At 40.9% G+C, this 21,902-nt stretch overlaps 1 protein-coding gene across 2 annotated transcripts in view; it reads right to left on the reverse strand.

The window, feature by feature from the left end:
- zfhx3b (zinc finger homeobox 3b) overlaps window positions 1–21,902 on the reverse strand; it is a 289,722-nt gene that overhangs the window by 218,042 nt on the left and 49,778 nt on the right. Inside the window, exon 1 of one of the 2 annotated variants that reach the window (XM_055011438.1) lies at window positions 16,303–16,391. The exons of the other annotated variant lie outside the window; for it this stretch is intronic. The gene's annotated coding sequence lies outside the window, so the exon portion shown is untranslated. Of the gene's footprint in view, window positions 1–16,302; window positions 16,392–21,902 lie in introns of those variants that run through there. 2 annotated transcript variants of the gene reach the window in all.

Below are 21,902 nucleotides of genomic sequence, written 5' to 3' on the forward strand. Positions count from 1 at the left end.
TGACAGTTCCTGACGATCCCCATTGGTCCCCTCTTATATTACATGCAACACAATCCACCCTTACACACTAATTTGTTTTCTTTGGCTCTTTTTCTGTTTCAGTGTGTAACTGAGCCCCTTGAATATATACAGATTTAATAGAGCTAATAGAATCATTATCAAATTCAGATCAATATAAATTTAGCCCCAGTGCCCATAAAAGGCAGCAATATTGAAATACAACACTGTCTGTGCTCTTTCATTCTTCCGCCTACAACTGACGCTTGCTGCCATCAGACATGAATTACCAGACAGGCACATTACAGCTAATAAGACTCTCACAAAACACCCTTTATTAATGCATGAGAGAGTCTTTGATCCTGGAGAAACTTTCATAGGGAAAGCAGTAATCACCATGCCTCAGACAACACAATAAGATGCTTCCCATTACCTTGAAAAAGTCAACAATGTGGCTGAGGTCAAATCAACCTGAGCCTGTACAGCGTTTCTCCGATGGGAGGGACAATACAAAGCTGCCACAGCTCAGCTACACAAAGCTGTTTTTCTCTACAGGCCGATCAGGTTTTTTTTTTTTTTGTCATTTTGTCAATCAAAACTTTTAAGACAGAATTTAGTACTTTCAGCAAGCAGAACCGAAGCATACGAGGCTCTAGTTAGGATGGAAAACAGAGATTATTACATTTAATTGATCAGAATAACTTCAATTTCTTTTTGCAGAACTGTAATGATTAATACAAGACTGGCAATCACATCAAGACTCATTTAAATTCTAGTCTTAGCCGGAAAATTGCTTCATGTAAAATTTGACAAGGGAAGTAAGATTTTAAATTCGAGCATTCCTCTTAATTAAGACATTGCATTATGGCCAAACGACTTTTTTTATGTGTAATAACAGAGACCCAGAATGCAGCAGATATACAAAAATGTGCAAAAAGGTACTAATTCTGAAGCATCACACCCCACACACAGTATCATTCTGGCAGCCGCTCTGACAAAGTAATTTTCTTGTATACTTTTTCACACTGCATTTAGTTTGATAAACTCAAGGAAAGTTAACTTTCTTGGTTTAACAGGAATCAATATATTCGAAAGTCTTTCCATCCTTTCAGCACACTTCTCAGTAACAGTATTAGACCCCCTCACAAATGATCCATTGGAGGAAAATTTTGGTTTAACTTCTATTCCAATGATCTAGATTTTGACAGAGCCTGTCACATTATAAAGTCTGAACATAGTTACAAGCATTGCGAATGATACCTATGATTGAATTTTATTGAAGTGGTCAGCAAGTAGCTCATTCCCCACAGAAAGCCCCGGGGCCTGAAGGTGGTCAGTAGGGAGCAGCTTCACAACATCTCACTACTGCACAATACATAGTGAACGGAAGGAAAAGCAGAAGAGAGGACCCCCATTTGAGGGATAGTGGTGCCACTGCAAATTCATGACCTGACTATTAAAGACAAGGGTAATATATTCACATATCCGCCGGGATCCATTGCTTATACTCCACCATGACATGTATGGAGTCCTCACAAGCCGAGCGTACAGTAAAAGTGGTGCACACAAACAGATATGGCAGTGCTATATGATTGAAACTTGAAGCTGAACTTATATCGGCCTAAGGCTACTTAGCGTAATGTTTACATATGAATATAAAACATAATGATCACATATTTACACTATCCTTGTCCTATAAAGTGTTAGTTCAGGAATTTCCGAGCATGCTTACTGTATCTGGAAAAGGAAAGGAAAGAAAGGAAGGCTAATGGAGATACGAGCCATAAAAACAACTTATTCGAAATACAAAATAATTTTAAAATGTAACAAAAAATTAAACACAACAAAACACTGATTTAAAAATTGAGTTAAATAATTTTGCCCATTTCAGCTTCCTACCAGTAAATCCTTTCTGGGCTTTCTGCAGATTTAATTAAATTACCAAAACCACACTCAACAAATGCAGGTACATTTTTCAAACAAATATGCATAGATAATGTCTCATCAGTTCATATATTGAAGTGAGTATATGAAATTAAAAAAATGATCATTCAAAGAAAACAGTCCATTTTTCCCAACTCTGCTCTGAGTGTGAGGGATTGGTATTTTTTGACCCCGACTGCAGGAGCATGCTAATCAACCTAAAGGGGTCAAGGGGTCAGGTCTGGACAGAGACGGCATCCCAAACTGGCCACAACAAATGCAGAGGAACATCTGCTCTCTGTGCGTCACACAAAGCTGTCCCCCGGAGCCCCTGACAGGCCTCAAGAGCCTGGGAACGGCTCAAAGTCAAGGGCAGCCTCCACTGCCCAAAAGCTGACTGGACATAGCAACAGTCTGTCACTGTGCAAGGGAAAGTACCAGCGCGGTGACTAAAATATTTAGATTTTCAACAGAAAGAAATTACCCATCGCTGTAATTCAAATAGCTGTTCAACTCAATTGTTGGATTTCACATCGTAATTATCCAAAAGTTACATTTAATATTTAATCCATTTACAAAAAAAAAACGTCTCGCAGAGCTGGAGGCTTTCCCGGGCCTGAGAGGTCAGAAAAGGTTGCAGCCGAGCAGCACAGGGCCAGGGTGTGGTAATTTTTCTGAACAAGAGTAACCTTTGAATATGCATGTTCTACATTACACGCATGCTGCCCTGATGACAGAGAGATCACCCCCAGACACTTTGGCTCTCATTCCTTGGCAGCCTAACAATATGCTTGAAAGAAACCATCAAATGATGTCAATAGCTGGATCAATATCCCGGGATGTCTCAGTTTTCCCTGCAGCAAATGAAGAGCATTACACAGATCCTCCTGGGCAGACCTCTCACCACACTTCCAGTGCCTACAGTTCATACTGTATTGCCACTGCTGAGGGATGGCTGATGTATGTCTCTTCTACCAGACATCGCCACATGCGTACCACATTTCCCCTGTCTGTCTAATGTGCTGCTGATCTACACCTGCTGGGCCCAGGGTTGCATAGGTATACGCTTTTTGCTGACAACATCAATCACTCAGCAGGCCTTATTACTGCCATTTAAAATACATTTAAAACGATTCACTGGAGCCACTGTCCGACTCGGCATGGACGCAGCGATACTGATGCGTTACTGTGAAAAATGTTTCCCAGTAGTGGCTTGTTTTGGGAACAGATGGGAGCCTTAGTCCACTGTGTTTTGTCTCTGTAAGTTAATCTTTTAATGAAATCAGGGCATCATCATCAATCCTAATCATCAAAATAAGTCAATTTGTTGTAGTTTGTTTTCCTCCCTGTAGAATCGGCGAAGTCACTCCGAATATGTCGGCCCATCATGTCAGCAGCATCTCGGTGTCAGCGAGCCCCACCAGCCCATTGTGGAGTAATCTATGAGCGGGGAGTGAGCTTTAGAGAACTGATACATGCTCCGAAGCTCTCAGGTAAGCTTAGTAATAGACACGGTCACTCTAATTCCCCTTCAATTCTCACCTAAAATTGAAAGCTGCCAAATGCAGCCTTAATTACATACTACCCAATCAGGGCCTTAGTGTAACCTAGTGCCTGCTCCCCCCCAGTCTGCCCTTTGAAGAACGAAAGCAATGCATACCTCCCGAGGTCTACACATATTTCACTGGGGGAGTAAACGGGTCTAGAGGATATGAGATGGATATATTATGTATATAGGAAGCAAGTGTGAGATTTAAGGAGCAACCTGCTTGGTCAGCACAGAGTGTGCTGGAAATGCAAGCAGATCAAGGAACAAGCAGGCTTATGGATCTCCCCTTGTATGTAACTGGGCAAGGTCTATTGACCCAAATTTAATTATTTTAGCCTCCACCTATTCCCCTTCTCCTTCCTGTCCCCTTTACAGTGACATGCATCTCCTTCTGTAGAAGATGTTGCTCTTAATATCCAGTGGTAGTTTGTTTACACCCAAAAGTTTATGACTATGTACATCCCATTTAATCCACAATACATACTTCATACATTTAAAACATCTTTTTTACATTTTTGATCCCAAAAATTAAATACGCAAATCAGGTTTAGTCAAAAGTATTTCTGCAAAACTACGACTTGAATGTCTGAATAAATATTATTCATCTTCCTGTTTGTTTTTCAGCCTCAAATTGATGCTTGTCTACTGTATATTAAAGGCATCTCCTCTGGGCGGACAAATAAACCAGGGAAGTGTGAAGGCAACCACAGTAGACACACAGCTATTTTCCATCCTCTCTAATCATGTGATCAGGGTGTCGGCACCACATTCTCAGCGCAGGGAGGGGCCACGCAGCACTAAGCGCACCACCATTTTGTGCGGGTACCTGGCTCCTTTTGTGTGAGTACCTGGCTTGTATGTTTACCTGCATAAGTGTTAATAATTTACAACAGGCCGAGTATCATTTGTGACAGGCTTCGGTCGGTGCGCGTCTGTAAAGGAGAATGCATGATGGGGTGACGTTGCTGAAGGAGCAGAAGTGGAAGATGCAGACAAAACATCACGGGGTATCAGTGTGCCCCGACTGCTGCCCATTCTGGATTTCATGTCGTGTATTTTCTTCCTCTCTCCTTTCTCCTGGCTATGCTCCCGACAGACCCCTCTCCTCCCTGCCATCCGATGTGTGAGGCGCATATGGTGAAGTGAAATTGCTGTCTGCGAGAGCATGCTTCTGCCTGTCCAGACTTCATCAGAGGGATTAAAGAATGGGATGAAAAAAAAATCAAAATAAAATGATGATAGCAGGGCTGTGGCTTTTCGCTTTTTTTCCCTTTTTTCTTTTTTTTTCCTGCACCCCACACTCTAACCCCCCAGCTCTGTTTTAAGTAGAGTGGAACATCAGATGACAGAGAAGGCTCTCTTGCTGGGGTGCAATGGTTTGCAGGGAAAGGTTGCCCGGTCGGTGAGCTGCACTGGGTTTATTTGGCTCTGACAAGGGCTCACTACAAAGGAAAACCAAATTACAGACAGTACTGTTCCTCTCTGTATCCAGCCAGTGAAGTTCACGGGAAAGCTGCATCCAATTAAAAGAAAAGTGACTCAACGGTGCTGCAGCAGTTTTCTTTTTATGATTACTTAGCCATCCCTCTCTGATGCAGTCACTTTTTTTTATGATAAAATAACATAAACAAAGAACAAAATGTTTCACAGCATTAAGAACGAAGAGGTGGGAACGTGCATGCTGAGGTGCAGCGCTGTTTTCTCAGCAATGGGGATTTTGGGGGAAAGGAGAGGGGAAAGTGAAAAGATTGCAAGATATTAAGGAGTAATGGCTGTCACACCAGGCCTCTATAACAAATTCCCATATGCTTTCATCATGGCTGGATGAGACAGATCAAGGGAAAAAGGACATTACTTTGTTTCCTGGTACTGCTATTGCCAAGGAACAGTAACTAGTTATTGCAATGTTTATCATCGTGAAAGACTGGTATTGCATAGCAGGCAATCTCTTTTTTCTATATTCAATCATCAAATAAATATAAATGGAAACCATAAAAAATATAGTTATTTTAATGATACACAATATCATTCAGAGCCTAGCAAGTTTTAACGATTCCTGGATAACAGAAAAGTTACTGAATGTTGATTATTTTTACAAAAAGCAAAGATGAAAGCAATCTTAAAAATATATAGCTTGTGAAAATTAATCATACAGAAAAAGGTTAGTTCAAAGTGTACATGCAGATGTGGTTTTACAGTGATCCCACTAAATTCAAGTAAATAGGGATATATTCCGAGGTTTATTCTGGGATTTGCCAGACACTAGATCTAGCCCTGTATTTGAGACAACAAAAAGGCAATCTTGACATCTTGCCCAACCAGCAGATAATATTTGCTGTTCAGAGACTGGCTTTCTTTTGTTCCGGGTTTTTATAAACCCAAGACACTTGAAATTTAAACCCAGTTCAAGAAATATTATTTGCCACAGGGCAAGGTAAATCTCTTGGCGGGGCTTTTCAAAGGGTTGCCCTAGGTTTGTTTACAATTGATCTTATTTAAAAGTGGATTTTTTGTTTTACCTTTCAAAGACATACTTTCTGCCATGATCTTGTAGGTCAAAGGAATGATGAATGTTATTTTTCCAAATGGAGCAAAAAAGAGTCAAATAATCAGAAGACAATAATGTAGAAAAGCCCTGTCATACCACTGCTTCTTCCAAGATCCTCAACTTGCAAATGTAAAACAGAAAACACGTGCAAAATAGTATTTCCAAACTACAACAAAAAAAGGGAAAAAAAGTTAAAGAAATACACCCCTGGTGAGAGAGCATACAAGTGCAATTATAACTGCCTGTTTTTCTTCCTTCTTTTTATTTACTGAAATATGACTTGCATTATGAAATAAAGTCGAAAAAAATACACTCACACCGCTGGTGTGTGCACGTGTGTGTCGGTGAGAAAACGGCCTATAAGCTGCATAAGACAGCTGCTTCAGCCATTGTTTGGGAAAGCAGTATATAATTTTTATTCAACCTTCTTCCTCAGAGGGAACAACTGACCTGACAACTGACCAATCCCCATAAAGCACAGGGGGTGGGGAGAGAGAGAGAGAGAGAGAGAGAGAGAGAGAGAGAGAGAGAAATGGAGGCAGAGAGGAGAAGATGAGCACCTCTTTTTTTTGGCCTAGTGAACCAAACTCCTTCATTGTTCGGACGATTACAATACTTTAGCAAAAGCCGCGGTGTAAATGAAGCCAATAAATAATTATTCATCTCTGTTCTGTACATGAACTTGCTTCAATTCACTCAAACTTCTGCAGGGGGGGTTTCTCATGTGCAAGGAGGTCAAAGAGAGAGGAAGAGAAAGATGGGGACCGTCGTAATAACCGAGAACCGTCCTCCAGGGCTCGGAGCGTCCCTTCCCTGCTCAGACAGGCTGTGCTGCAGAAGGAGGTCACAGGCCGAGGCGCTTTAAAGCGTGCCGTTCACGAGGAGCGAGACGGACAAGCAGAGGGCACAGCAGCAGGGACGCCCCGGTAAAGACCCCTTCATCTGGACCACACCTGGGGGAGCCCACGGGCCACCCAGCTCTACAGCACAGCAGCTACTTCACTCACACACACACACACACACACACACAGAGAAAAGTGTGTATCTACCTCCCTGTGTGAAAGAATATTTGAAACCTTTCACAGTAAATTAATACAGCATTAACATATCTAAATATTGCATTGGTTCTTCTTATACTAAGACTTTCTGTGTGAGCGTTCTATATTGTCAGACAAAGAGTCATATCTTTCTGAAGTTCTCCGATTAAAATGCTAATCTTAATTCAGGCAATTTTTACTTTTGGCTTTCACCGTTTTCATTTATTAGACATTTAAAGATCTATTTTGAAGTGTTTTAATTAGGAGTATATTTCAGCTCAACAAAAACGGCCATTGTGTTTACTATGAAACTTTTACAACGAGAATAGATCCAGGAAGCTCTGGCAAGACTGCAACTCTATACTGACTTACAAGAGGACCCAGGCCACAGCTTACATTTTAAATTACATCTCTGTCTATTGTGTCTTGCTTGAGCTTATGAGACGGTCCCTGGGGACCCTACATTTTCCCAGAAACTCCCTCCAAGGCTCTTCAGGTTAACATGCCCAGTTTGACTATTAGATCAATAGTTGTAAATGACTTCATCACACCAAAGAGGCAACTTTCTGGACAGAATTGGTCCCACAGTTGCAACTTGACAGGCTCGAGCTGTGGGGAAGTCCAGTCAATCCAGTCAACTCACAGATCTCGAGTTTCTCTGAAAATGTGCCATAGTTTAAGGAGACATAAATGATCCAACTGACTGTAAAATGTCACATCATTTGTAGGTTTTTTTTTTTATTTATCCAAAAGTGAAAATATATTTTGAAGATTTTTACAACTTCTAGAAAGTGATCCTGATCCAAGTGTAGCTGCAAAGAGGGAGTGATGCGCTCTGCTACTGTAACAGAGGTGAAAAATCCCCATTTATATCACGTGGCCTTTCTGCACCTCTTTTGTTCTTGTGGGATAAGGGGTGATGTCAGTTCACTCCCAAGCTTCCCTAAAATGCCCCCAAAGCCTGCCTGGCTCCTGAGTGGGAGTGTGTAATCGGTCCTGGCAGAGTGCTGGTTAATGGGGGGCACAGGGCCATGGGTTGGAGATGTATTCATGTGCGTGGCGTGGCGCCTGGACCCAGGGTGACACTTCTTCATTCCCGCTGCCTCAGGCCAGGATTAGGATTGCGCTCGGCCTCACAAAGCCGGCCGTAATGCAAAATCATTTTCATATTAACCTCGTCTCTCCTCTCTGGGCCTGACAGTGGACAGGCCTGCTCTCTTTGGTGCTCAAATTATCCTCAATTACTGGGGAAAGGCCAGGCGAGGGGACGTCACCTAACCTTCACCATCTGTTAGGTTCAAAGCTTTAGCAGTCGGCCAGCCCGTCTGTCTCCTGCCTCTCCTGACCTTTCCGCCTCGGCCAGCTCCTGCTCTATACGCCTTTCACCCCCCCAAACCCACCCAGACACCCCCCCACTCCCCATGATAGCCCTGCCCTCTCTGGACACAGATGGGAAGTGCATGTGCACACATCTCATTAAGGGGGAAAAGGTTATGTCACACTTCTTCAACAAAGATATGAATATTCAAAACTACGCACAGGCCGAGGCAAAAGCTGTGTTAAGGCATAGGTTAGGTCAGTCTCCTAAGGATAAGACAGTACGTCTGAATTGAGTCCAGCTTTTAGAGGTTGTGAAATTCAAGTAATATTCATAAGGGATTATAAATAAAAATCTTTCATTTTTCCTTCAAGATTTCATGGTTTACTGACGTAGTATTTAGATACTCACAGATACTGAGAAAAAAAGAAAAACACCATGTACTTAGAATATTAAATACTTAGAATTAAAATTTCAAATATTGTACTGCTTAAAAATATATATTTTTGTGAATTTCTTTAATTTAAATTTATTCAAATGCATTCTTATTGCAGTAAAATCTCAAGTTTTAAAATAGTACTTATTTACATGATAAAATTATTTTGCTTCCATATAACACTTATATTTTTTCATATTTTAGTGCATCGCTAGAATGTTGCTCTCTGTTTCATGCTTTTAGTTTTCTCTTACTCACACTGCAGAAGTTTGCTCTAATTAAACATTCTTCTATATTTGAGATTGCGCTTGTGAAATATTGAAAAGCTCTTCTTTCTCCTATAGTGAATGCGCCTCTTAATAATGCAGGCCGTGTTTTCTGTTTGTTTTGAGCCTGTGTGTTTTAGCAGTTCCACTGTGTCCATTTGGATTTTCCAGTCTATCTGGCCACTCAGGAGGCCCCTTTCTCAGGTCATCTGGCAGGACCTGATGGCTCTGAAATAACTTTTAATAAGTCTGCTAAATAATAGATGGAGTGTTGGCTAAAATCAAGCGGGGAGGAGCAGGACTGAGGACAGCAGGCTGCAGGGACAGACAACAACCAGGTCCCAGGCACTTCCCTCGCCATCAGCAGCAGCAGCCGCCATGCTCAGTCTCCTGCCTCACCTCACCTCCTCTCCAGACCCAGACTCTCTGGGGTCAGAGGTCTTGGACTTGACCTTGTGGCCCCCAGGAGAATGTTTACTAGGTTTGGGGTATAATTTGGGATTTATTCAGCAGGAGGCCCTGTCTCAGGCAGCATTATGCCTCATTATCCTCGGGTCCTCTGTGTTCACAGGGCGCAGCCCAGAGCAGACGCATCAACACTCCATTTTACTTACTCCTTTGCAATCCCACAATCAATACTTACAACTGACAACATTATTCATTAGACTACATCTCAACTGACCTGAGCGGAAGTCAGAATTTAATTCAGGCAATATGCAAAAATAATTCCTGTTTTTCAGCGCTACTCAGGCAAACCATTAAGATTTCATACATTAGTAAACACATACAAATATAGTAAATATGGGCCAACATAAATGCCACTGTAACTGACACAAAATTGCCTTTTTATTTATTATAAAATAATCATGGCAAAAGAGATGACAGAAAATTTTAACTTAAAATTAATCTCATTTGAAATTTAAGTCATTTCTTAGTGACATGTTTGGGTGAATTTTAATTTGTCTGAATTCATTTTTTGCCTGACCTCAGATTTTCCTGCCAACATTATAAATTTAAAAGAAAATGTGATGTTGTAATGTGGTTAATTTATTATTCTAATTTATCATTATTTTGATCATCATCATAAAATCTTTTTTCTAGTAGAAACTGAAACTTCGCTTATAAATTTAACCCCCAAAACGTGCTTCTGTTCACTAAAAAATACATGCAAGGCCTAAATAAACTAGGCTTTTCAAATTCTTGTCACTTACTGCATAAAGTGGAGTGCTATCGTTCAGATGCAGGCTAAAAAAGAGTGATCATTTCTATTATGTGTGCTTCACTCTAAGTGGGTCCCTGTGGAGGACAATTTTGGAGAGATCTTTCCTGATAAGAAACAAGCCCCGCATGCATTAATATTACATTAGAGCCAGTATATCACAGAGCCGTCTGCTCAGTCAGGTAGAGAGCTTTTCATTGACATCTTCTTATCATGTTAATATCACACTCATCAAAGAAGACTATACCGTGGAGAAGGACGGAGGGGTTGGAGGGAGGAGGGGGGGAGGAAGAGATGCAACAAACCGTGCAATATTACAGATTATTCTTATGAGAAGTCTAAGAGGAGGAACAGACAATAAAATGGTTATTTAGGTCACATATTCACTGTAATGCACAAGAAAGAGACAAATGCCGCAGGAAAGGCGTCGTTTGTGTGCGTGTGTGAGGGAGGGAGTGCGCGTGTGTGCGTGTCTCGGTCGAAAATATGACATGCATGGCTGGTCACACACACACACACATATACACACATATACACATACACACACACGCTCCTCTTCAATGCCGGCAGCAGGAGGGGTGCAAATCTCCAGCGAGAGGGGAGACAGGTGCAAGGCTCTGCTCTCTATACTGTAGCTTAAACGCATTTAAAGTCCATTCTTAACACACACTCCCCTTCTTTATTTCAATGAGATTATTCTTCTACTGTGCTTTTGTTGGCTCGTGTGTGTGCGCGCCTGGCTGTGCGCATTTTGGATCATTTTAATGTCAGATAAACCCCCACTTCTATATATATATATATATATATATATATATATATATATATATATATATATATATATATATATATATATATACATACATACATACATATAATTTTAATTTTTGCTTTCTTCTTCTACTTTCATCACGTTTGGTTTTTTACTTCTATGTTTTTTCGGGCACGGTGCCACATCCTCCTACAGAATTAACCATATAACGCTCCTCTAAACACGTGTCAGGTTAACAAAAGGCGGAGCGCTTTTTCTTTCTTTCTTTCTTCTTTTTTTTTTTAAAGGCTGACTGGGAGGCCGGGAGGCGGACGTGTGCTTGTTTCTGTGCCAAACTTTGTCACTCTCATTTGAATGTGAATGGTATTTACCACTGAGAGCTGCTTATAAGGAGCCCGTGCCTACAATGCACAACCTTCTTTTTCTGAAGGATTTTTCAATTAGCGGCCCCCCCACCCCTCCTCCTCGTTTTCCAGCCGCTAATCGGGGCTAATTAGGCTTTATCGCGGGGTAATAGCTTCTATTAATTGCCTCCCGGGCCAACTGTTGAGGAATTTGGCGAGTGATCCAATTGAAACTGACAAGTTTATTCCGTCTATTTAATATTCATTATATTCTAATAGGACACTTGTTAGTATGAATACACCAATTAGGGGCAACATTGCGCAACACGGTGGTCCTACCCGTAATTTTGTGGGCATAAACCTCTAATTTTGAACATTTTTATAATTTTATCACTGTTTTTTAAAAAAGCAAAATGATCTTCCTGAATTACAACACAAAAATTAATAAATAATTTAAATAAAGCACAGCAAATTATTTAACTTACAATCATATTTAAATATTTACATATGCACCTGGATGGTTTAGTGTAATTTAAGTTTGCAGCACTGTTTATGTTTTGCTTGTCACCTTAAAAAATTGAAGAAAAAAAAAGATCTCTCAAAGAACTGTAAACACCAAAAGCAAATATAGGTAATAAACAGCATTTAGCTATTACGCACGATTTATTTTACTTTGAAAAGACAAACGAGCAGCATTGGGATCTGCCACAATCAGGCGTTTTATCTGCCTGACTTTGTTTGCAAGTTTCAACTCTAAACATCACTTATTCATCCCTCACCTCACTCTCAACCCCCGCTCCTCCCCCAGAAAGAGAGGAATAATAATGTTTATTTATTTCCTCGTTATTAAGAGTTACTTTCAGTCATTCAGAGACCAAAGGGATTTCAAACATGACATCATGCTGCAAAGACCTGACATATCGTACAGAGGATAGGGCCTGTTGTCTTACATAGCCCCCCCAAAATTGATGTGCAACTAAAATAGAAAGCTGAAACATCAATGCAGGATGTAAGTGTATCTACTCGCGAGAATGTTTGATCATTAATCAATTAACATTTATGAAACAAAATAGTCCGTGTTTGGAGAAGAAGAAGAAAAAAAGAAAGAAAACGGACGATGAAAGCAGCATCCTCACGACATTTAGAAAAAGAAATAATGAATTGTCTTGGTGTTTCTATTTATGTTGGTTACAGTAAACCATCAGCCCACTCTCGGTGCCATCCTATCCATGAGGGGCCTTAATGTGAGGCAGGTCTGGACAGCAGAGAGAGGGTTTGGGTGCAGGCTGAGGAGGTGGTGGTGGAGGTGAGAGGAGGGGTTAAACCCACCCTGAGTTCACCCTCCTTTTGTTTTGAACGCTGCACTTCACTTAAACCTTATTCTAGGCGGAATAGGCCCCGACAGCTGAAACCATCTGCATGCTGACTCTGTTATGTAAGCATGAGGCCTTTTTAGCACAGGAAGAAAAAATTAAGAAATAAATAAAGTGCTGAAAATATATGCTTTTTTTTCTTAAATCAATTTCAGGTTTGATTTCTTAAGGAAATGACTTCTGGAAGCCAGCAGCCCAGTGACGAGTGACTGAATGAATCAGGGGAGCACAGCATAAAAAATTCCTAATCGCGACAGATTCATGTCAAAAGAATTGCACAAATGTATACAAAAATCATTGTTTTTAGAGGGAAATATCCAGGAGCCAGAGAGCGGGTGGGCGTCTGTCCTCGGTGGAGGAGCCGGTGAGCATCAGCCAGTGTGCGCTGGATGCAGCAGCAGCGGCAGTCACTGGGAGGCATATGGCTCTCAGCTGCCCCCCGCATTTCAACCTCCAACCAGCAGCGGTGAAGTTCAAGGTCTCTGCAGCCAGTGACCATTAACGGAGGAGGGAGGACAGACAGCAGCCTGCCGTCTGGACGAGCTCTGTCTGACCCAAATGTTCCAGTTAAAATGCAGAAGCAAAATAACAAAACTGCTTTAAAATTGTCGCATCATCGCCATTATTATTATTATTATTATTATTATTATTATTATTATTATTATTATTATTATTATTATTATTATTGTTATGAGTGTAAACATTTGTCAGAAATAAACATTTATTTCATCTCTGGAATTTACCAACTTAGCGCAAAAACAACGCATTTATAATTTGCTTTCAGTCTCCCATCGCGCAATTCATAAATATATTATTATTACTCATATACCTGGCTTGCTATTTAAATTATTTAGATAGAGACTGAAAATCAGTCATCTTTAATTTTTTGAAGGTTAAAAAAAAAAGTTGCACTTTTGTGTCGTGAGGCTGAGAGGCTTACTGAAGTTTTTTTATTTCGTTATATTAAGCAGGAAGAAAGCTTAAATCACATCCATTTTTTTCCATTTTAATATTCATTTGAATGCAAAAATGAACAAATTCTAACAATGCAGTGGTGGCAGTGAGTGTAATTTAGACTCAGCTCGGTTTAATTAATACGTGTAAACTTCAAAATAAAATACACTCAATTTAATAAATGATCTGAAAGTTATCTCACACCTGCTTGGAAATCATGAGGTAAAAGTTGCAATACATGATTTTTTTGTGTTTATATATATGTCTTTGGTCACTGCAAATTAATTAATTCTAATATTACACCTGGAGTTATGGGATGGCCTGCACAGCAAAATAAGAAATACTGAAGATACTGTCACTGTCATTATATGCACTCAGAGATTAAACATTTTAAAATAATTTTCTTTTAATTTAATATCAGGAGAAGTTCAGGTGTTCTAACAGATTAACCTGATTTTGGACATGAGATGCCAAGTTTATAGCATCAAAAGTCAAATCATTCCAGAGAAGATGCTCACACGTGCATGCAGCTTTTCAGATATTTTTCATGGAACCCTTTTTTTTCTTTAAATTATGTATGCATAATATGCACATATATCTCTCTCAGACATTTTTCTAAATATAAAGATGACCATCAAAGCATTGTAGGGTTAAAAAATTGAATTGAAAAACAAAATGCTGTAGCTATTTTGAGGGATAAAACTATGTTATCTACTCACAGAAGTTCAGTCTAAACATTTCATATCATGTGAAAAGATGAATGAGATGAAATAATTTTATGCTTTTACATTCTGAGGAGGCACCTAAACTTTTATATTTTAAACTAAAAATTAAAGACAGATTGACAGTTTTTTTAAAAAGTGGGAGACAGAAAGAAGGATGAAAAGTAGAAAGAAGAAAATGACTAAAAATAGAGGCGATGTAAAGAAGAGGAAGATGGGGAGATGAAGGGAAAAAGGCTGAGTAGAAGGTTATGAAGCAACACAGTCAGATGAATAGATGCAGTCAGTGGGTGATAGGTGGTCCCAGGTGTCTCTAATGACATCAGCATGGGAGATATCCTGCATCTGCATAGTGGAAGAGATCCTGTTTCCTCAAAAAGTCTCTTCATGAGACACAGGTCACGGCCAATAGCCTCTGTCTGACACATAATTGGCGATATTGATTATAGGTTATCATATGCTGCAGACCATTTGTAAGATAATGCTGCAGGGGTTAATTTGTCAGCCATTAACCTTTTGGACTGGTGGATGTACGTGTAAATTCAGTTTAAAACAACTTCTAAATGGGTTACCTAGCATCATCTAATAAATGGAATGCTAATGTATTTGAAGATGTATTACAACACAACACCATACAAGAGGCCAGTTTTTGAGCAGCAGCAATGAAATTTAAAAAATTACAAAAAAAGATTTTTGAAAGACATGTCATGTGCTCTCCAAATTAGCCCCTTCTCAAAGCTCCCACAGCAGTGCCTACCAGAAATTCTTCCGCTGACCCTTTCAAAAAATATCTCTTCATCTAAAAATGAGAGTGACATTTACAGGAAACACCTTTGCCTCTGCCCTCAAATCTGTGAAGTAGTTGATTGCCTACATGCCTACAGGATTCTGAAAGTTGATCCAGTCTGTCAGTCCAAACTAATGGGCAAGAAAAAAGGGACTTTTGAAGAAAACTATATTATATTCTTTTACTAAGTTATGTGAATTTGATAGATATGTTTTAAACTAGTGATTTTACAATGACAATAAGCCAAATATATTAATAATCACACTAAGATTGTGTCATTAATAAAGCGAAACACAAGAAATAAATTAGAAATGTAGTAAAAGTGTTTGACATCAGTTTTGCAAGTTTATTAACCATTACTTTAAGAAAATATAGAGGAACATATTCTCATCTTCTTTGTATGGTTTTTGATTTTTTAAAAAGTGCAACATTTCAGTAACCACTTCGGGGTAAAAAGTAACAATGTTGAGAAGCCGTCAGACGGATTTAACTGCTTCAGAATCATCACAGTTTGCCACATATTTTGTTTTTTTTATCTCAGCGAGGAAGAACACATCAAATACACAAAATCACAGAAAAGAGAGAAGCTGTAACCTTTGTGAAAGTCGATCAGAGGCGATCAGAGGTGTAGAAGCACCTAGTACAGCCCAGAGCAGTAAAGACAACCCACTTCAACATCAAAAACATGACATTTGCCACCTCAGAGCATAAAATGTGTCTCTCCAACTCTACACCTGTAAACCTGTAAACCCACACAATGTAGCGGGAAACTGAGCTATTCTCATTCCAGCAAATACTATTAAAAGTTACTCGGTAATGGGAATGCATGCACTTGAGTATCGCCTTGTGTACAGTATGTGTGTGAGTGCGGGAGAGGGAGAGAGAGGGTGAGGGAGGGAGAGAGGAGGGGGGAGAGAGAGAGAGGGAGGGAGAGAAAGAGACAGTGTGAAAAAGTGAAAGCATGAGTGAGTGCTAGTCAGCAAATCAGTCAGTCAGCAAAGCTCAGTTGAGAAAGTGAAACAGAGCAGGGCAGCCGCACAGAAAAGGAAGGCACAGGTACCTGGTCGGGGTGGTGTGGTGGCCGGATCAGCCCTCCAGCCTGGCATGCATTAATTATCCTCTAGAAAGATGGGCGCTCTACGGGCTCGCTTCTGACCTGGCATTCCTACTGTCCCACAGTCAAAGGGAAAAGGATGGATAGGAGCAAGAGAGAAAGAGGAAGAGAAACGGGAGACGAGGAGAGATGAGAGGGAGAGAGAGAGAGGGAGAGAGAGGGAGAGTCAGATCCACTGCTGCCCTGACACCATGACTGGTCCACGTGAGATTGATCACACACTCGCACACTGAGGCCTCTGCACTGACAAGGGGGGAACTGCCAAAGGAGTAGCGTGCTTTGTCTAGCCCGGGGACACGCATGCACACGGATGGCCACGACGCGCACGCTTGCATGTTAGCGATGCGCACGTGCACACGCCGACGAGCACCGACACACGCGTGGCCTCGGACTCGCAGGCTGACATGTGGGTGTCAGCCATAATTCAAGCTTCTCTTTCAAAAATAAATAAATCTATCATTTCACTAAAACCGGACTCAACATGCCTTTTACTACTTTTTCTCACTCTGCGACCCCTTCTAAGGATTTTGTGTTTCAGCAGCCTTCATTAGCATTCGCTGACTGCCCCCCTGCACATCTGTTCAGCAGTCTAATGCCTGTTATGTTGCGGAGCAGCTGAAAATGGACAGCAAAATAAAAGGGGTCAAAAGTCTGGCACCGAGAAGCGAGAGGACTGTGATTACACACAATAGACAATAAAAGAGATGCATATGAGCAGCGGCAGAGTGTCTGGCCTTTGCACCTTCAGGGAGGACAAGGTTCACACTAATCTCATGAATGCCTTATATATATACACACACACACATACACACACTCACAAATGCAGGACATCTACTAACAAACAAATGTCAGGGTCCACCCCAGGAGCAAAAATTGTATAAATGACATTTATATTCAAATGTGCTTTAAAAAAAAAATGCTTTCACTTTCTATAATTGTGTCTTTACATTTCCAAGTTGAAGGTTTAGTGTCACTTTATTTTAGTGTCATTTATTAAAATAAAATAATTACTGACCGCATCCTTCCATTACATACATTTTGTTAAGTCACATAAACATGAACCAGTGAGATATAAGCAGTGATGGTGATGTTGAAAATCAATTTGCATTGCATTAAGCAAATATAAAGGCTAGCAGTTCAGTCCTCTACTGCTTAGAAAAATCACATTTCCCAAATCAACCGTCCCCTTCAGCCATCTTCTCGTGTCACTAACCAGGAGGGGCTGTCTCAGTCAGCTGGCCTCTGTATGCAGATTGATCCAGATGGACATGGCGTCCAGACCTCCAGTCCCCCATAGACCCTCTGGCTGAACTTGACTCCCATGACTACAGATGGAAAGGAGGGCCCCTCACCTTTGGTGAACCCTAGACCCAGCACCCTCACCCCCACTCCAGCAGACCATAGGCTGGGCCACCTATCCAGCAACCAGTATTAACAATCGTTCCAGATTAAATTCAGGTCGCTTTCCCAACAGCTATCATCACAGATAGCTGATCAATACTGGGACATTATCACAGAACGCTTCCTCAAACACAGTGTCAACATGCGAGTCTTGGCCTGGGAGTGTGTGTGTGATCACTGAGGTGGAAATGAGCCGTGGCCTGGCGGTTACGCAGAGGAGCCTCAGAGAGGAGAACCCTTTGAGCAGAGCTTGAACCCTGGAGGGCTGCAGGTTTGACTGGCTGTGTTGCTGAGCATGCTGGGCCACAACTTAAAAGGAGATCAGAGGACTCTACCTTAGAGCAGCAAAGCCTTCTTCCTTCCTCCTCATCTCTGCCTTTCTCTCTGTGTACACACTCTAAGACTGTACATTTTTTTTTATATTTTTACACACCACTAAACATTTCATTGTGAATCCCCAACAAAAATTACACAATTTGTGCTTAAAATATATAAAATACCGCGAGATCTTTCCTGTTCAAAATTGCTGTTTGACATCTGAGACATATGATCAATGAAAAACACAGATCTCTGAATTACTGACTGTATCGATCCTGCCATTTACAATAGGTAGCTACTGTTTAAGAAAAAATATAAAGCCTCTGGTAAAATGCAAAGCCTTACCAACAAAATCAGTGGTATTTTAGTTTCCAACGCCTTTCAAAAGATTTTCTGTATAAGCAAACAGAGCTTCTTGGAGCTTTAAGTATCCATGTCCCACCTTTTCACTGACCCTGTGACCCTCGCTGCTACCGTCAGTCTGACTTGTTGTCTTGCCTGGTTTCCCTCAGGGTCCGTCCTACCATTCTAACCTTGTTTCTGATCCAGTCCTGCTCTGTACTTCTCCCCTACGTTCTGTCTAGGTAATGCCGTTTTCCCACTCCCCCTGGTAAGTGTCTCATATATTGGCCTTATCGGAGGCCTATCTACACTGCACAACATTTACCTTGCTCGAGCCCAGCAGAGGGAAAGCTTGTATCTTCATCAAACACCAGTCAGCAGAGAGAAAAAAGGGGATTGAAGGACTGCTTTATGAATTATTAAGATTAAAATCTTTCTCATATTACCTATCCTTTCCTCCTTCCATTCCATTTTCTTCCCTTTCTTTTTCTTTTTTGCTTAAATTTTAAAACATTTATATCCCTCTGTTCCTGAGTAAACGAGCTCAGGGCCGATTTTCCATTAAAAATAAAAGTTGCAGAGAGCAGGAAAGAGAAGAAGTACGTAGCTTGGTCGGTTTTAGGTTTTAGTCATCTTTAATCAGCCCGGTGTTTCTGTGCCGGGGAAGAAAAGAGTCAGATGAAACAACTGCGTAATGATTTTTTTTCGTACTAGTTTTCTTCAGTCTTGGATGTTGAAAACTTAAAAAGAATGTAAAAGAAAGGCTTTCTTACCTTTTATTATTACTGTCAGTGAGTCCTTGCTCATCCTGACTTTGTTCAGCGGTCTAAGCAATTTTCCAACTTATTAAAAAAATGATGCATTAACAATGTACTTGCCATTATCCTGGGTCAGGTGTTTCTGAATGGTGGATTCATGGCTGAGAGCCTGAGAATTTCTTTAATGATAGTCTGCCTGTATCAAAGAGACTGGCCTTAACCTGTGATATGATCTCTTTCTATTTCTTATTTTACCTCAAAATGCCTCACACACTAGTTCAATTGCATTAATTCATTAGGAAAAAATACATGAGGTGAAACACATGGGCTTTTTTTAAAGATACAACAGTAGCACCTTCACTCACACATTATAAGCCACAATTCTGTCAATCACAAAAGTGTCTCATTTGACAAAGCTGTCGTAGAGAGTAAGATTGTTAAGCGATGTTCAAAACAAAGTATTTCTTCTGTAGACGCTATTTAGACTTGTGGCTCGTTTCAGTGTAACAGCAGAGCATCTGCCTTCACCAATTAATTCATCTTGAAATATGGAGACCACCGAGCTACTTGATTGGCATAAAATTTACTTCCAAAGAATAATGAAATCAGTGGGTCCAGCGGTTCATTTAAAGGAAAAATCTTCATACTCTGACATGAATGGTATCTTGGTAAAGGTTCGCCTCAAAGAAGCATGTAGATTTTCATAATTCTGCCTGTTCAATCTCGCACATAAAGCAGACAATAGACATAGAGAAGCTGAGGACCATTATTCAGGGTGACGACTTAAGTCTGACTGGCGAGTATGGTCTCTTCTCTGATGGCCAATCATAACTAGAGCATGAGAGTAAAGGTCACAAGGCCCCATAGGAGCCATTGGGAGCCAGGAAATAATCCAAGCGTTCCATGGAGGACGCTCAGTGTTGGCTAGTGGACAAGTCAGACTGGAGGACAGAGTTAGCTGCATGACAGTGGACAGCTTAAAGTATGGATCTCCCGTTCAGCCTGCAGTCTCAGGCCTGCTTTTTATGATACAGATGCAATACAGGGAGCTCACCAATGTGGTCATACATCCTGAGTAGTGTGTGTTTAAATGTGCTCTTAATAAAATATTTCTGGGGCTGTGCAGAGTCGTGGTCCCTGCGCTCATTAGAGGTCTCTGACCAGCTTGATAAGTGCGGCTCTGCACCATAATGATTTATTAAGGCTGGGGGTGGGGAAGGCTGGTGGGTCCAAACTGCCTCAGGACACTCCAACCACTGAGACATTTAAGGGTAAAGGCTTGGAATAGAGGGTGCCTCTGAACAGATTTACATCATCCAAGATGCATTTCAAAATGAATTATGTAAGACGAAATGAAATACATAGGAGTTTCACAATTTTTGCCGCCTTTTTCCCCCAGCTCTTTTTTCCCCTCTTCCGTCCTTCCGAAGCTCTTGTCTGCATCGCCTTGAGGTAAATTCATGGCCATTTGCTTTATACAGCAAAGCACTAATGGACAGACAGGGGGACATAAGGAATGGTGTTTAAAAATGAATGGAAGAAAGATGGTCAGAAGTGAGCAAACAAACAAGCCTGACTAATTCACAGGTCTAGACTGAGCCGCGCTGGGCTGGCCTGGGGTCGACCACGGATACAGGACTGATGAGTTGGCCTAACCGTGTTTCAGCAGGCATGCATGCGAGATCAGAGACTCTGGAACATTGCTGTTTGCTCTGTCAGGGCCGTGCAAAGGTAACATTCATAAGCAAAACACTCACTTTTATTGTCAACAGGTGCTTTTAGTGAATATGAATGCATTTATGCCTTTTTGGCTGTGAAAAAACACAACAATGAAAAACAACAACTTTGAAACCACCGGCAAGCACAAAAGACAGCCTAACTTACACAATGTAGTGAATAAATGAACCCAGTCTTTTAAAGCTGTACATAGACTATGAGAACAAAATTAAATATCATAAAACTAATTAGAAAGCATCTCCATATGTTATCACTGCATCAGCTCCTTTAATAAAATAAATGCTACAGTTTCGCTGCACACTTTTATACTGTATTGTGTAGTAATCATTCAGTAGTGAGAAACTACTGACATGCAGTAAAAAGCTCATCCTGCATGATACTTCTTTTGGTCGTTTCAGTCCCTGATACTAAAGTAATTGCCCATACAACAGTAAACACAAGATGTTGCAGTGGTGAGGACCACATACGGAGAGAAAAAAAAGCAAAGTGCTATGTTAAATGAGCTAGACATAAAGAGCAGGGTGCGAACGGGTGTGGGCTTGAGCTGGTCAGCAGACATTATGAGAGCAGAGAGACAGGAGAGCTTGAGAGACTAGTGAGTCACGGGGGCATCTCTACAGAGAAAAGCTTGGTATCCTCCAACAGAGGAAACAGGCTTAGTGGTTGGAGGATAGATCTTTTTTTTCCTTGCCACAGTTAATTTTCAAATCTCCAACATCCTATGGCTGTCTGTTTTTCTTCTTCTTCTTTCTGTTTTTTCTGCTTTCATTCTTTTCTTTTAAAATGAAACTGGAGCTGGGGCGGTGATAGTGATAGATGGCTCAGCGCTCTAACACTTTATCCAATCCGGCGCAGATTTCATCCAATAAAGAATCACTTGTGCACTCTCAAACTAAATGGAAGTCAGGCAGCGGAGAGAAAGGGGCTGCCGTGTGTTTCTGAGCTGCGAAAATCAAATTTTCTTAAAGCTGCCGCAGCAGTGGCTGGCGG

The sequence above is a fragment of the Amphiprion ocellaris genome, chromosome 1 (genome assembly GCF_022539595.1).
Source record: "Amphiprion ocellaris isolate individual 3 ecotype Okinawa chromosome 1, ASM2253959v1, whole genome shotgun sequence".
Classification (NCBI taxonomy): domain Eukaryota; kingdom Metazoa; phylum Chordata; class Actinopteri; family Pomacentridae; genus Amphiprion; species Amphiprion ocellaris.